Source organism: Vicugna pacos, chromosome 6, assembly GCF_048564905.1.
Source record: "Vicugna pacos chromosome 6, VicPac4, whole genome shotgun sequence".
NCBI lineage: Eukaryota > Metazoa > Chordata > Mammalia > Artiodactyla > Camelidae > Vicugna > Vicugna pacos.
The window spans coordinates 34,809,152-34,826,087 of NC_132992.1; the positions used below are offsets into that span (position 1 = coordinate 34,809,152).

At 37.9% G+C, this 16,936-nt stretch overlaps 1 long non-coding RNA gene across 1 annotated transcript in view; it reads right to left on the reverse strand.

Moving 5' to 3' along the window:
- Nucleotides 1-1,637: 1,637 nt before the first annotated feature.
- LOC140696870 (uncharacterized) overlaps nucleotides 1,638-16,936 on the reverse strand; it is a 101,954-nt gene continuing 86,655 nt past the window's right edge. The window contains exon 3 of the long non-coding RNA XR_012073465.1: nucleotides 1,638-1,847. This is a non-coding gene — a long non-coding RNA (uncharacterized lncRNA). The remainder of the gene's footprint in view (nucleotides 1,848-16,936) is intronic.

The window sequence follows — 16,936 nt, forward strand, 5'->3', positions numbered from 1 at the left end:
AGGATGCGTGTGTGTTCAGGTTTTCCAGGGACAGTCCCAGTTTAAATGTACTGTCCTGACATAATTAGTAACAGCACCCTCTTCACTCTCAACAGTGTTGTGATACGGGCTGTAAACTATAGGGTCCCCTGACTAGCACCCAAATCTCCCCTTTCCCTGGCTAAGGATTTTTCTACTGCCCTGTGCAGGGCATAGGAATCTACTTGGCAACAAGATTTCAATCTATTCTCCTTTCATTTTTTTGTTTATAAGGGAGTTTCTAAGTGTACAGCGTTAAATTAGGAAGATAAGCTATAATTTATAGAGAAGTGTAAGATTCGGAAAATAGGATCAACTTTATAGAGAAGAGAACTTATGGCTCACGTGGATGGAATGTATCTGTTTTGTACAGTGAAGGATATTGGCCAGGCACAGTTTGACTCCACAAGCCTCTTGGTTAGACACTTGACCTGCCATCATGACTTCAGTGGAGGCTTAGGCCAGCTGGAACCAGTCTTAAGAAGACCATGATTACTATCTTCAGAAAGAGAACTCACTGTATGTTCCTGAGTGCAGGGACCACACTGACGCATTGCTTGTCCCCTGGAGCCAGGCACATTGCTATGCATGTGACAGATCCTCATCGATACTTCTCAACAAATGTTAAAAAACTTGAATAGTATCAGATCCTGAAATTTATAGATGCACCACCCATTTTATGGCTGACACAGTATAATAACTAGAGGGTTAATATGTAATATAAAATATTTTATTGCTTTCTATCATTTTAATGAAGTGTGACTTACTTTGTATTGTTTTTGTACCTGGTATTTTTGTCCTTAATTGTGATTAATCTTTCAATTAATAGTTAATAACAGTTAATGAACCACATTTCTTAGACATAAAGCTAACTGACAAAGTTATAAGAATACTCAGATGACATTTTGTTATGTGAAATTACTATAACACTGATTTCTCTCCTTATTGTTACATGTACATGTCCACATTCAATGACTGGTCATGTTAGGTGGAACAGGAGTGTATGGAGACATCTGAATGGTAGGTTATGCTACATGTGTTCAAAATTTAGTCAAAGGTTAAACCGAAGAACAGCCATGAGTTTTCACAGGTAGTCTTCCAAATGCAATTATGTTTCCTCATACTGGCAACGCCTGTCTGTTCTTAGACTGCCAACTTTCATCTCAGTTTGTTAGAAGGATAAGGGGCTCCTCAGGTAAAGTGCTTAAGGTAGTGCAGAACCAGTGGCAACTTAACACACCACTGCAGTTTTCTTTCTCCACGAGTTTTTCTTAATTAATGTCACTGACACTTGTTCAGAATGAAACGTGTCTTTTTGCAAAGGCTCTTGAAGGTGAACAGAAAATCAACAACAAGGACAAGACCCTGGGCTAACTTACCCTTTGTAACCTCCCCAACTTAGGCGTCTTATCCATGACACTGGATTTCGAGAAAGTGCCAGAATGACTTTGCTTTTTATAAAACAAAGACTTTTTCCCCTCATATTCTCAAGTCCAGTCCTCAGGTCATTTGCAGTGGTCATTCTGCCAACCCCGCCACAGACACACTTTCACACACAAACGTGCTGATCAGCATTCCAGGCCACCTGTTTAGTGGACAGAGGACATGTTTTTCTGAGCTTCCGAATGTCATAAGTTTGTTTTGAGAAAATGGATGGAACTGTTGGTGTCCACAGTGGGCTCTGGTGCTGCTTCAGGGTGTAGCAGGAAGAGCGTTGACCTCCGGGCTGAAGTCAGAAGCCTGAGGTTCCAGCTTGACTCTCCCCCTGGCTGGCTGTGTGACTCTGAATCAGCCATCCGAGTCCTCAAATTGTGTCAGTTGCCTCACTTCTGAAATAAAAGGGAGTGCAGTGGATGATCTGTAAGGTCTTTCCTAGCTCTGAAAATTCCGAATGCTCTATTTAGTTTAGAAATAAAGGCCCTTTCTTGTGGCTTTCTTATGACCTGGTGCTTTAAACCTTTATGCCTTGCAGCTGATTCTCTATAAAGTTAAATGTTCATTCTCGCATATGCCATGGTTTATTAGAAATGAGTGTCAGGAAATGTGGAGAATCCTATATTTAACATCTCAGAATTGGATACTAGTTTGATGTAAATAGCAAGTTGTTATCTGAGTAGATTACAATGGATTTACTCTCAAGCAAATTAAATCACAGGAGACAGATGTGTTTTTAGAATTGTCTGAGACAATCAATCTATAAGGAGAAAATTTTTGGTAGCTGCCAAGCTGTCCTGTATAATTCAAAGATATGTCACCCAAGCACTTCCTTTTCTGTGGCCAATAGAGAGTGTTAGCAAGAAAGAAATGATTAGAGAGGGGGCAGGTGTACGCTGTACCAAATTATATACTACAGACTTTCTAGAAATTGTGAAGCGCTTGGAAAAATGAGCAAGAGTGAGCAGAAAAGTTAAACAGAAAGTAACAAGATGGAAATCAAGGTGCAGGGAAGAGACAAAGGAGAAGGAAATAATTTAGAAGTCATACTGTGTGGTCAGTGAAGAATCTGACTTTTATGCAAAGAGAAATGCAAGCAAATGGTTGGAGGGGACTGACCAAGGTCACGAGCTAGGAGGATAATCTGAACACATTAGAACGGAAGAACAATGGTTGGGTACAGAAGGCCTATGATAAAGATGTGGTAACTGCACAGATGCAAGAGGAATTAAGAATATGTATGTTGCTACCATATATAAAATAGGTAAGTTTATACTGTATAGCACAAGGAACTATATTCAATATCTTGCAGTAACCTATAATAAAAAAGAATATGAAAAGGAGTATGTATGGATATATATGAATGAAACAGTATGCTGTACACCAGAAATTGACACAACATTGTAAACTGACTATACTTCAATTAAAAAAATGCATATGTTGAACAGTCAATGGAAAAAAATAGATATTTCTTTTTTCAAAATGCATTCCCATTAAGACTGACAAAATTGGCATTTCATATCAATGTCACACTAACCAAATTTTCAATTAATATTGTTTGCACGATTTTTTCTCCCTTAGAGACAAATGGCATTTCAATAAAAAGTACTTTACAAAAATGTATTTCTGTATATTAAAAACCTAGACATTAAAGAGAAAACTTGAAAAAAATATTAGAAGTAATTATACAAAAATATTATTATGACCTTAGGAAGGAAAATAATTTCTTAAAGAAAACACAAGATCAATCCATTTTCCTTCATAACAATTATAAACTTACTATATAAAAATATAACGTTAAACATGAAAAAGACAAGAAAGACGGGTAAGTTATTTGGAATATGTGTATCAGACAATTAGTATCTAAGATATATACACAAATTCTCTACAAATCAATGAGATAAAGATTAAAAGTTATTAACTAACTTACTAACACCAATATTCACATGAAAGACTTTGGCCGACTAGAACCATGTTTGTTCACTAACCCAGAGAATAAGATTCTATCACTAATCAGAGACTTTTGTGTGTTTGGCAGAAGAGGAGTTAGCAAACTTACTCTGCAACAGCCAGATAGTAAATATTTCAGGCTTCATAGTTACGTTAGTTTCCTGCCGCTGCTATGATAAATTACCTGTGGCTGAAAAGAATCAAATTTGTATTTTACAGTTCTGGAAGTCAGAGGCCTAGAATCAAGGTGTCGGTGGGGCTGTGCTCTTTTGGAGGCTTTAGGGTAGAGTCTGTTTCCTTACATTTTCCAGCTCCAAGACCACCTTCATTCCTCAGACTGTTACCCCTTATTCCCTCTTCAAAGCCAGCAACACAGCATCTTCAAATCCCTCTCCTTTCCTGACCCTGACGCTGAGCCCACCCAGATAATCCAGGATGATTTTTCTATCTCAAATCCTTAATTTAATCACATTTGCAAAGTCCCTTTTGTCATGTAAATTAACACTCACAAATTCCTAGAATCAGGACAAGGACATCTTTGGAGACATTATTCTGCCTGCCATATGGGTCCCGAGGTCTCTTGTTGCAACTATTCAATTCTGATATTGCAGAGGGAAAACAGCCAGACAACACATAAATCAGTAGGCGTGGCTGGGTCCTTATAAATCTGCATTTATAAAAACAGACTATGAGCCAGAAATCAGAATTGTCCTGAGGGCTCTAGTTTGACAACCCCCAGGGTAGATTAAAAAATCAGGAACAAACTTAATGTAGAAAATTAGTGGCTTACACAAGTATTCAAGAGCTAAAAAGAAGAAAGAAAAGAGAGGGGTCTGCAAGTTTTCAGAGTATCCAGAAAGGCAGAAGCCTCACGGAAACCGATGATCCTGGCTGTCTACAGCCTTGGCTTGGCTGTACAAGCCTGGAAGCCCTGTATGCTCCGCCTTTACTCACACCCGCCTGCAGTGGTGCTAAGTCTGGGGAATGTCATTTCCTGGGTTTTAGCTTCTTCAGGGGGGACCTTAGAAGGGAGTGGGTGGTACTCAGTATGATCAGATAATATCTGGGAAAGACAGTGAACCCTGGTTTAAAAAAATAATAATTTGAAATGAGCATGGAGAGACATCATGAAATGGCAGACACACCAGAGAAGTACTTCTTGGAAAATGAATGGGAATCTTTCAGCCAGATTGTCTTTCCCAGTTCCACAGTTTGGCTGAGTATAAATTATAAGCATGTGAGTATGTCTGTTTTTGTTTCCCTCAATTGGACGTATTGCAGTCTGCTCTGACAGCTTTGAGATCAGCCATAGCTGGACCTCAATCCTGTCTCCACCTCTTTCCTTCTACATGACTTTGGTCACTGCCTTGGTGTCAGGTTCCTCACCAGTAAAACACTGGTGACAGTATCATATGATTTGGATAGGGAGTGAATGAGGTAATATATGTAATGTGCCTGGGACAAAGTTGATGCTGAATACATATTATTATTCACCCTTCCTTATTAACTCATGAGACAATATATTAGAGAACTTTAAAGAAAGGATAGGTTCTCCATTAAATGTTCTTACTGGAGAAAATTCCCAATTTGTCCAAGAGCAGCTCTGATACCAACTGTATCAAGCAAATGCATTATATGTATGACTGTGGCAGGTAATAGCGTAACGAGCACTATTTGCCAACAACCCCTGTATCTCTGACTGAGCTACAACACTTAGTGTTCTCAGATTCTCTGGTGGAAGAAGTTTCCATCTTTTTTTCCTTCACTGACTCCCCTTCCCCCGGCCTGCTCTAACCTCACAACACAGAGGAAACCACCTCTCCTCAGGTACAGTGGCTCCCCTATCTCTTCTGATACCCAGATGATTAAACCAATACCAGGTTGACTAACTCTGGATCTGGCCATCTCTGAAGAAGAAGGAGATCTCATTTTGGCCTCAAGTCCCTGATACATTGTCTGATCAAGCTTTACTACCAATCAAGCTGAAGTTTGGTCCACATTTGATTCAGTTTTCTTGTGTAGACCCTGTGATGAAGACTCGGGCTAGAGGGGAGAGGTAAGTGGTAGGATTTATACACCAAACCCTACCTTGTAGCTTGACCAGTTGGCTCAAGACATTTTCTTTCTATTTTTATCTTTGGTTACTAGTGACTTTCATTTAAAGTTTATTAACATAAAGCTGAAAAAGCATGCTTTACTTTCTGCTTATTTTTCAAAGATATATAAAAACTTCACTCCAAATAATTATTGTTTGCTTATGTTGTGCTACACTAATTTCTTCTTTAGGAAGGTGTGTGCCTTTATAACAATTTGGTGAATAGTTTTAGCAGGGACTTGCAATGACTTATAAGAGAGAGGAGAGCTAGCATGAAAGAACATTCATTTACGCATTTTACTTTTCTGGCACATGACATATATTGTGGCCACTGAAGTTTCTACTGTGATTATCCTTATAGATGAGAAAAACTGAAGATACACAACTTGCCCAAGGGGCAAACAACTGATTGAAACAGTGTGCTAGGAGACAGAAACTGAAGAAATACTCATCTCTTTGTGGTTCTCATCCTGCATCCAGCGCCTTCTCATCACTTTTGGACCCCGCACAGAGAGGTCCCTTCCATACCCATGCCCAGGAGCTCCCAACACCCTCATGCACAAAGGAGCCCTGTGGTGAGGTGGAAATCAGCAGCACATCTAAGCTGACAAACCCTCCACTGCCAATCATCCCAGCGGAGCGAGCAAGCCAAGAATATGCTGTCAGCTCCTGGCGTTTCCCCCTGCAGAGGAAACTGAATGCTGGCTAATAGAGGCCAGAGGTCTCTGTGGCCTGGGGATGAATTCAGGGGCTTGATCACTGAGTGGTAGAAGGGACAGAACCTAGCCTGAGGGAGACCAGTAAAACCTTTCCTATGAAGCAGAAAATCAGCTGGAACAACCTGCTCATAAGTAACAAATTGGGATTAATAACTTAGCCCAGCTGACTTTGAATTACCATGTACCTTCTGTTAAGCCAATAGAAAAATGAGCTTATCTATGAGCATATCTACAAGTATATGCTGCCTACAGAAGGGTATTTTCAAAATCTACCTTTGTTCATTTATTTGCCTTTAATATGTGGTTAAGCATCAGTAAGAACCACGACAGAAGTGTTGAGAAAAATTAAAACGTACATTGCTGGGCATTTATAAAATCTAACTTTTGCTCTCACTGAGTTGAAGATATGGTAGCAGGAGTTCTTTCCCCAAAACTTCTAATATTTAAACTTGAGGCCGCCTATTTCAACTAGTTAGAACACCAAATTAGGCGTCAGTGACTGTGAGTTCCAGAATCCTAAGGCTGGAACTCTCATTAGCTTTCTGCAAATTAATTTCAGAATCTCAAAGTTCCTCATGAGAAATATAGAAACTACCTGCTTTATAAAGTCACCGGTTGTTGAAAAGGCCAAATTATAAAGTAACAGTGAGAACATTTAGAGAATCTCAAAAGTGCTAGTAAAAGGTAGGCTATATCATTATAGAAATCTGCATCAAACTGACTCGCACACAGCATTGGGTTCTGTTGGTAACGTGCAGGTAATGCTATCCACGGATGAGTTATTTCTTCTAAGGGAGACTTCAATTCAGATTTGCAAACTCAAATGCAATTCAAGAAGAACACTTTTTGTATGGACTGAGAATATCATAAAAGGCCATGAACAGATACAAAAGCTAACTGCATTTGAGTTCATTTAGAGTGAAGTGGCTGCAGGGTGCTGTGCGTAATGGTATTATTAAGCTTGATTTTATTCAACATCTTTATTAATCACCTAGAAGATGAGCAAAACAGCACATTAATTAAATCTGCAGATGGTGCTAAACAGAGACATTTCAGAGCCCACTGTGGGCAAAGTAACAATATAAAAAGACTTGATTTAAAAGGACACAGAGCAAAAACTAATGAGTATTTGTTTTGGTGCAATAAAGGCTCAAAACACACCTAGAGTGGAACATGAAATGCTGCTAAAGGCCTTGAATAGGGCGATGACAATTAGTGATGATAAGGATACAAATTAAAATATACCAGCAGTTAAAAAAAAAAGCTGTTTACCTAAATTCCTGTTTTCTCATGTCATGTCATCCCTCTGCCTGACATCCAGACAGAATTCAATTCATAAACGCAGCATGCCAGACGAGATCACGGTCTGCAGCCACGATGCAGGACAGGTGCAAAGACAGCCCCTCAACGATGCCCTCTAAGATGGATCATCAAGCCAGCTCCTACTGGCCTGCTAAGCCATGGACTTCTTCCTTTCAGGACTTTGCTCCACAGTTTATTCTACATAAAGCAACCACAATCATCTCCCTCTAACAACGCTCAACATGCCATTTCCCTGTTGAATAAGTGAACACATAGGAGCTTACATATCTCTGAATTAAAACATCTACATTCTTCTTTTTTTTCCCTATAATTAAGATGGTAGTCAGGTTCTAAACAAATATTGTTCCTCTAACTCCTTTTCAAAAACTCTTTTATATACCATTTCCCCTAGTTTTCTTTTCATTCCTCTCTATATCAGGCAAGGTTCCAAAAAGAATTAGATGCCACACTCAGAATACTTCCAAGAGGGTTTAATTATGAAGGGGCTACTTACAGAGGTATAGGTTGCGGGGACCACATATTTGGCACAGTCACCCAACGTTTAATATGAGGTTAACTGTTAGACATTCTAGGTTTGAATGGATGAGGAACTTACCAGAACTTAGAAGAAGTAGTCATGTAAGGTTGGCAGCTTTGGGAGAGGCAGTGACATTTAATCCAGGGTATCAGCCAGTTGGAGACAATTTTAGTGCGAAAAAAATGAGGGTGATGAATACCTTGATCTCACTGTCCTTACTCCATCCAATCACCTTTTAGGGCTCTCAATCAGCCTGAGACAGCCAGAAGTCAAAGGGGATGCAAGGTCATCCCTGTGGCCTATATAGGCCACCCTCCTCTCATCGCAGGGAACAGAGCAAAGGGTGGAAGGATGTATGTGGAGGGGCAAGTGGAAGATACCTGGCATGACGTTCTCCCCTAGTGCTTTGAGAAGATGAGGGGTTTGGAACGAGGATACAAGTTAGTGGGCTGCCCTAACGGTATCCTAACTTCCTCTTGCCTGGGAATATAATCAAAGGGACAAATGGTAAATTGATTATTATAACAAAACATGGTAAACTTTGGCCAAATGAGACCAAAAGTTCTGTTATCACATATATGAAATACATAGTATATACAGAAGGATACATGCAATGGTTAGGTAAGTTACAAAGATTTACAAATGAACACCGTGGAATCTGTAACATCTTAGACCATTATCCTTACAGTAAAATCTCTTCTGTGTACTGTCCCTGACAACATCCCCCAACCTTCCCCTAACACTCCTTTAAGTTATGTTTCATTCTCTTGCTTTTCTCCATAATTTGTATTTTAACCTTTAATAATGTACTTTTTAATATGGTCAGTTTCTGAACTTTTTATGAATGGTATCCTACTGTATGTTCCCTAGCATGATTTGCTTTTTAATCACTCAACATTCTAAGATTCAACCGTATTGTTGCACAGAACTGTTCATTTATTTTCACTTATAGGGCTTTATTATATTAATATTTCATAATTATGTGTTTATCTCCCTTTGATGGACACCTGTTTATAGTTTCTTGCTGGTGAAAATAAAGTCATTATGAATACTCCCATTTAGGACTCCTGGTACACATGTACAAGCGTTGCCCTAAGACATTATCTAGGACTGGTAATACTGGGTCAGAAGGTATGTGTATTTTAAACTTTATTAGATAACTCCATAATTTTGCATCAACTTATCATCCTAAGAGCAATGTTTTAGAGTTTCTGTTACTTCTCATCCTCACCAACTCTTACCTATGTTATCCGTTTGATTTTTGTGAACCCAGCGTGAGAAGGGTGTTTCATTGTGTTTTTTTAGTTTCCAGGTCTATGACTGCTAATGAGTTTGAGCATCTTTCTTTTCTGTGTCCTCCTGTGTGAAATACTTTTTCATATGTTTTCCCCATTTAGGGGGTATTGTTTTGTTTTGTTTCATTTTCTTAATTTGTGAGACTTGTTTGTATGTTCTGGACACGAACATTTTGATGGCTATGTTGTAGACATCTTATCCTAGGTGGTATTTAAAATTTTAAATGTCTCTTTTAAGAACGAGAATTTCTTAATTTTATTATAGTGAATTTTATTGATCTTTTCCTTTGTGGCTTACATTTTTAATGTAATTTTGAACAGATCCTTCCCATTCTCAAAAGAATAAAAAGAATATATTTTATGTTTACAATTTTTTTTAAGTTTTGCCTTTGTATTTAAGTCTTTAATCTATTATATGCATTCTTTTCAATATTCTTCTTCTTCTTGGCCATTTTTCCTCCATATAAATTTTGAAATTTTTTGTTGAGATTGTGATTGAAACTGCATTGACTATTTAGATGGAATCAGGAAGAACTGTTATTTTTAGGATAGCCTGTTTATTAACTTAGAAAAATTATGTTTTCTAGCCCTTTGTTCTGGTGGATAGAAATGAAATTGACTTTTTTTTTTTTTTTACAATTATTGACCTTTCACTCAGCAAATTATCAGTCTCTCTTATTAATTCAGATAGTTTGTAGACAATTTGGGGTTTTGATGTAGGCAAGACAACTATGAAAAATAATTTTGTTTCTTCTACTCCAAACTTTATATTTTTATTCCTTTTCATGTCTTATCATGCTGTCTAGGAATTTTAGTACATTGACTAGATGAGGCAATCATGCACATGCTCATCTTGTTCTTGAAGTAAAAGAAAATGCTTCTAACATTTCACCACTGGGTAGAATTTTTATTGTAAATAAGCATAATACCTTGAAATTGGAATTTTATAACTCACTTACATCACTTTTAAGTCAACTTAGGAATTATTTTTGTTGAGAAATATTGGCAGTTAATGTTGCAGAGGTTGGTGCTACATAGACCTAAATTTAAGCATATATATATCAGCCTAATATTCAAACAGATTTAGAAGAAAACTGGGAGAACAGAATATTTAAGTCTTTTCTCTTTTCCACCCTCCCTCCACCATTCCCCAGAGCCCTAAGCCGCCTCACTTCATTATTGTCACTCAACTTGAAGAATAGAGTTGCCATTGTTTGATGTGGTAAAGACTGCGGGAGAAATAGGTTTGAGGGTAAAACATTAGTTCATTTTTTGTTTTATCAAAACTGCTTATTAAATATTTAACTGGCAATGTTAAATAATCAGCCAACTGCAGAGTCTGGAGTTCAGAGTACAGGTTAGTGTAGAAATCTGGGAGACAGTTTTTATACATGGCATTTGATGCCATAAAGACTGGATGGAATTACCTAGGGAAGAGTAAAGTCAGATTTGAAAGAATCAAGGGATGAAAAATGGGAACTCATATTTGGAGATGTGGCATATGAAGTGAAATAAACAAAGGAGGAAGAGACACCAGTGAAGAAAACGAACCAGGAGCACATGATTCTCTGGAAGTCACGTTCTGAAACTGTTTCAAGCAGGAGGATGCAGTCATCTAGGTCAAATGATGCCAACAGGTCAAGTAAGAAGAGGATCGAGAACTGAGTACTGGACTTTACAACACAGAGGTCTTCAGTAACCTTTGTATCATTTATTGAAACCGTCAACCATCTCACCAGAGAACAGGAAGATAAGACATCATTCCATGTACAGCTGTGTGACCTAATGTCTTCACTTAATATATTAAAAAGTTTCTCTGTGCTTAAATATTCTTTCATATCATCAGTTTCAATGGCTGAATAGTACTCTTAAGTATAGATGTGCTATTTAATCAGTAGTGTATTTAATCAATTCTATATGTCTAGATACATTAATTGTTTTCTGTTCCTCACTTTTTGCTTGTAAAAGCACACTGTGATAAATATTTTAAAATACATTCCTATTTCTGGAATTCTATGTTTATTTCCCTAGGTTAAATTAGCACAAGCTGACTTGCTGGCTCAGAGGATACATGAAACATATGCCATAGCGTATTTAAAGCATACCTTGCTATGATATTTCACAAAAGAATATACAAATGGCTAATAATAAAATTACAAACTATATCTACTAACAATCCAGTACATGTGAACTAAACCTGTTGAGAGGAGGTTTAATCAGAATTTTGAGAGCTGTTATAAGACCCCCTGCTTAAATGAGAGTAGTTGAGAATCAAATCTGGTGTATATTTTTTCTTTTATTCTTTTATTCAACATTTTTTTGAGTGATTACAGTATGCTTGACCCTGGGGAGACAATGACTATAAGATAAACATAATCCTGTTGAATTATGTAGCCTTATGCCATCCTGCATTTCCTAAGCCAGCAAACAGTGTATCAAGTAATTTTGCCTTTATCTCTTTTGCCAGTGGATAAGTAGGATTCATGTAATTTTTGGTGTTTAACTGATCCTTGATGCTGGATAAGGATCATTTATACCAATAATTCAAACAGAAACTTGATTGAGCTAAAAATACTGAGGTTAAGGAGTCTCATCCCTTCTATTATTCCTAATAATCACCTTGCCACTTGTCATGGGGTATGGAGTTTTGTATTTTGAGGGCAGGGCATGAGGAATGAATGTCAAGGAATCATACAATGTTCTAATATGAGGGGTTTGCTTTTATATTTAGTTGTTGGGGTTTGGGGGTTGGTAAGATAGTAGGGGTGCTTTGTTTATTAATTTAAGACGTGGTTATATAAGGATGAAAGAACTCCTTAGGACAATGCTTGAAATGTGCGGTTTACTCCCTTGAGGCCAAAAGACAGAGAGGTCAATAAAACCTTCCAAGATTCTTCAAGGCAAATGGGTTTCTATCCTCTTTGTTACTAAAAGAGACTAATGAATTAAATATGGAGGAGTGCTTCATGGCTGTAACAAAAACAAGATATCATTATACTAGTAAAGAGAGAAAGAGGGAGAAAGAACACGCGATGTACGTTTGGAAGGGTGAAAGGGAAAGCACCCGCAGATACTGCTCGTAGGGACGTCAGCTGGTACCTCTCTAGAGAGTAATCTGACAGTAAGTTTCTAGAGCCTTGAAATGTTCTACTTCCAGTAATTTATCCTAAGAAAATATTTGGAGGTGATTTCTAAGATTTATTTCTTATGACATTTATTACACTGTTATTTATAAGAGTAAAAGTTGAAAACAACATAAATGTCCACCAATAGGCACTTGGTATAATAAATTAAGGTATATCCATGTGATTTATTACTATGCAGCAGTTTATAATCGTATTTTCAAAGACTATTTGATAGCATGGAGAAATATTCACAATATAATGCTAAATTAAAACTGTCAGATACAAACAAAAAGCATTAAATAGCTACCACTTATTGAACATTAATTTTGTGATAGGATATGTATCCAGGGCTTTAGAAACACCTCATTTTATAATCCTCTAACAAATCTGTAAGATAGATATTGCATTTCTCAAATTATATTTTGTGAATCTAAGGTTAGAGAGTTAAACCACATCTCAAGTCCAAATGGAACAGTTTCAAATAGGAAGACGCACTGGAGGAAAAATGTTTCTTAAAAATCAGAGACATTTTATGTGCTTCAAGTACGAGAGAGAAAGTGGCAGATAACGAAATAAAGTTAGTTTTGCGGAGTGTCATATCCCACATTATAGTTTAAATTAATCTGGTAGGTGATGAATATATCTTCAAAGTTTTCAGGAAAGGGAGTGACATTACCTGATGTTTTAGAATGATAACTGAAGAACTGTACCAGGGATGGAACTGCGTAGGACACTTTGCAATTGTTTAAATGCCAGTCAGTAAAGGTTTTGTCTCTAGGCAGTAATAGTAGAATAGAGAGCAGGGGACAGATTAAAGACACACCGTGGGTAAGGAACTAACTAGACTCTGAAACAGGTAAGATGTTAATTTCTAAGACACAGGGAGGGGAAGAGAAAATAATCGGGCAAACACTTTAAAGGAGGCAATCCAGAAGCAGAAGGTTCTGGAGTTCAGGAGAGAAAACTATGTTAAAGTATAAAGTTCAGGGTTATTTGCATATTAAAGTTATTTGAAGCCATGGGAATATATGATGTTTTGACCAGAAAGGATATAGAACAGGGCTTCTCACGTGGGCATGGATGGGTGCAAGAGAATTGCCTGGTTTCCAGAGTTTCCAAATTATATATTCAGTCACTGTCCACTAGAGAGATTCCATTATGTCTCCCACTTTCATAGAGGGTGGGGAGACTGTGGTTTGAAAAAGTAAGCAGGGCTGAGCTCATGTCTTTTGTTTGTTTTAAACTGGCAGTTGTATTGATAGATGCTTAACAGACCCTTGATTAATGAAGAATTGACGGATACAATTAGAATTCTTGAAGCCATACTCCCTGAATGAAGTGTTGGGGTTAATACAACTCTGATCGTGTCCCTAATTGGTGAAGGGATATATCAGGAGAGAGAGTTCCTTTGCAAGAGCAATAGGGCCTGAAAGAAATCACTTAGCATGCCTGAACTTATGTGTGGTTTGCATCTCAACATTGCACTTGTAATTAGATATCGAATCTTTGAATTCATTTTAATCCTTCAGGAAAAGTGTCCAGGCAAACTCTTAAGAGTCTTTTTCATCCCAATATATCCTAAATAAGTGTTTATTTTTCAAAGAAAACAGGGACCAAGTCAAACAGTTGATTAAAGCAGAGGAATCATAAAAATAAAACAGAATGGACTGAATATACGAGGTGACGTTTGAGCCAAGACGAAAAATAGAGAAAAATGAAAGAGTCCTAGTGAGTGAGGTATTAAGAGAAAAGAGATGAGACTGAGACTGGGAATCTCCTCATGTGGCCGACTAGGTAATGATTTCAGCCCAGGACATCTCAGGTGCTCATCAGAGGTGTCAGCTAGGAATATGAAGGAATTAGAGGTTGACACCAGTCATCTCTTCATACAGAACATTTGAAGATATGTCTCTTAATTCACAAAGGTTTTAACTTAAACTATAAAAGAAAAACTTCTGTACAGATACAGAGGGACAAGAAGAGACGCATCAAAGAATAACAAAGTACACAGACGCTCATTATCCTCCGCATCTTGCCCATTTAAGCTTTTCTTAGTTTTAACATGGCATGATATTAATAGCCATGTATTTCCTATGTTGTATGTATATCAGAAGCTGTAGTGAATTACAAGAGCTGAAATTTCCTTGATTTATAGGTTCTACATATTCTTCCAGGGAAGAAAGGAATCTGGATTATAATACAGTAAATTTTTGTGGTGTTATATTTGACTATATTAGAAAAAAATGAGAATTTTGCCATTAAATTTTTAAAATTTATTTTAAACAAGTCAGACTGAAAAATGACTAAAAGCACCACTAAATTTAGTTTGTACTTGAGACAGTGAGGTGGGACACTGTGTTAATCCCACATAGGACACAATCAGCTCAGAAAGATTCCTCTCTAGACTAGGAAATGAACTGCTAAGGCACTGTTACATTCCAAGTACCAGTGGATGGACGAGGACCTGGACTTTCACTCTCCATCTCTATGTTCACAGCTGAAGACAGATGCGAAACACAGGTTAGGGGAAGATTAACTAGAATCAGAGACACCCCTCCCACGTACAGGTTTAGAAACACACATACAGCTGCACTCAGCCCTGCTCTTCTTTCCTGTGTACATCAGAGCCAGAACATCCTCAGGTTGGCTGAATAGAAGATCTTACATGTTTAGACACATTCCGAAGGCATACAGCAAGTTCTCACAATTCTGAACTGGTCTTCCAATCTGAACTCTCCCATGAGGGCTACATTCTGCAGCTAGATACAGTATATCTGGCATTCTGCCGCTGAGAAGAATGGAAGGTGATCTCCTTTGTGTTAGGTGGGGCAAGAAATGTAAAGCCAGGATTCACTGGAAAAGTCTTTGGGATAGAGACTTTTGTCAGTTTGCAAGGCTCAAGATAGTGTTTATTCTTTTATTTTCTAATATGGGCAAGTGAACTTTATGAGATGGAAGATAATAATGAAGAGAGAAGGACGGAGAGAGAGAGAAAGGGGTGGTGTGGGGGGAAAGACAGATCAAAATCTTTCAGGTGCTGCTATAAGGAGATTAGGGTCTCTTTACAGGCTCTCGTGGACTTGTCCAAAAGTAGGAAGGAGTGCCTATGATGCGGAGACAAGGCACATGGCTTGAAGGAGAAAGCATAGTGGGCAGCTTAGCTCTAGGTGACAATACTGCAGTTTTTAAAGGTTAAATAATGACTAAAAGTGGTATTGGGTTTTCTTTTCCTTAAATCCCTCAACTGAGAATTAAAAAAAAAACTATTCCTATAACATACTCAAGACAGAAATATTTTTAGTGGTATGGAGGCTACCTAGGGGACATAATTTTACAAAGTGTTTGGAAAGTACATTTATCTTTTTTCAGGCATGGCGGTACTAGGACAGCTTTGTTGATTTAGAACTGAAACTTAGAAAATATCCTTGGGAATATAATTTCTGGGTGCGAATATACTGACTGTCAATGTCACCTCCACTAAAACTTTCAACTTTTTAAATGTAGTTTAGATCTGGCCTTTCGCTCTAGTTCTGAAAGCCAGATGCCTACCCAGATTCTCAAAACCTTGCTGACCTGGTGAACCACCAAAGTTTTCAACAGTTATTGGATGTACAACGAAAATTTGAGTAGCAAGGAATTAGACTACTTTTGCTATATAAATTCTGCTTATCTGAAAAGGTATATTCTGCAATGTAAGCTACCATAAAACAAATATCAACCCTCCTGCCCACTCATTAGTATGGTCTACGTCTTATTTTCATGCGTTTAAAAAGAAATCAGTGCCCACTAGAGAAATGTGACCACCGGAGAAGCCTGATAAGTGCAGGTCTGTTTATAAGGAGTAGGGCAGCATGATTAGTTTCTTCAAACAGGGAAATCTCAGGACAAGCAGAATTTTTGTGGACTTGATCTTTAGAAACTCTGAAAAAGCTATTATATTCATCAAGAAATTGTACTTGTTGTCCCACCGGGAGGGGAAAAAAGCACTTTCCTTGCCTTCCGAAGCATAATATTACCACAGTTCTGAAGTGTCTGAGACCGTCTTTGCATAAGGAAAGGACTGAGATTCCCAAGAGGCCTGTGCAGGGCACTTCAGTGTCCTTCCTCCAAGAATTTTGATATTCTCTGCAAACCTTAGCTGAATCACCGTCATTACAGCCCGGACAATGGCATCGGAACATCTCACAGCATCTTCTTTTCAATGTATAAAGAAGACTAAATTGGAATGGTGTGTGTCATGGTTAGGGGTCAAATAAGGCTTTTTCAAAAGGGAACACTGAATCCAGTATCTAACACGACACAGGAATTAGAAAAGTAGTTTTCTGTTCAACTTGTCCAAAGGCTCTTTACTGGTTGACAGAAGGGAAAATTCCTACAAAGTATTTTGCAAGCATGACTCAGCCCCAAGGTGCAGGAACTGACAGAAGAATGGATGGGAGGACTATGGCTTGTCCACCCTG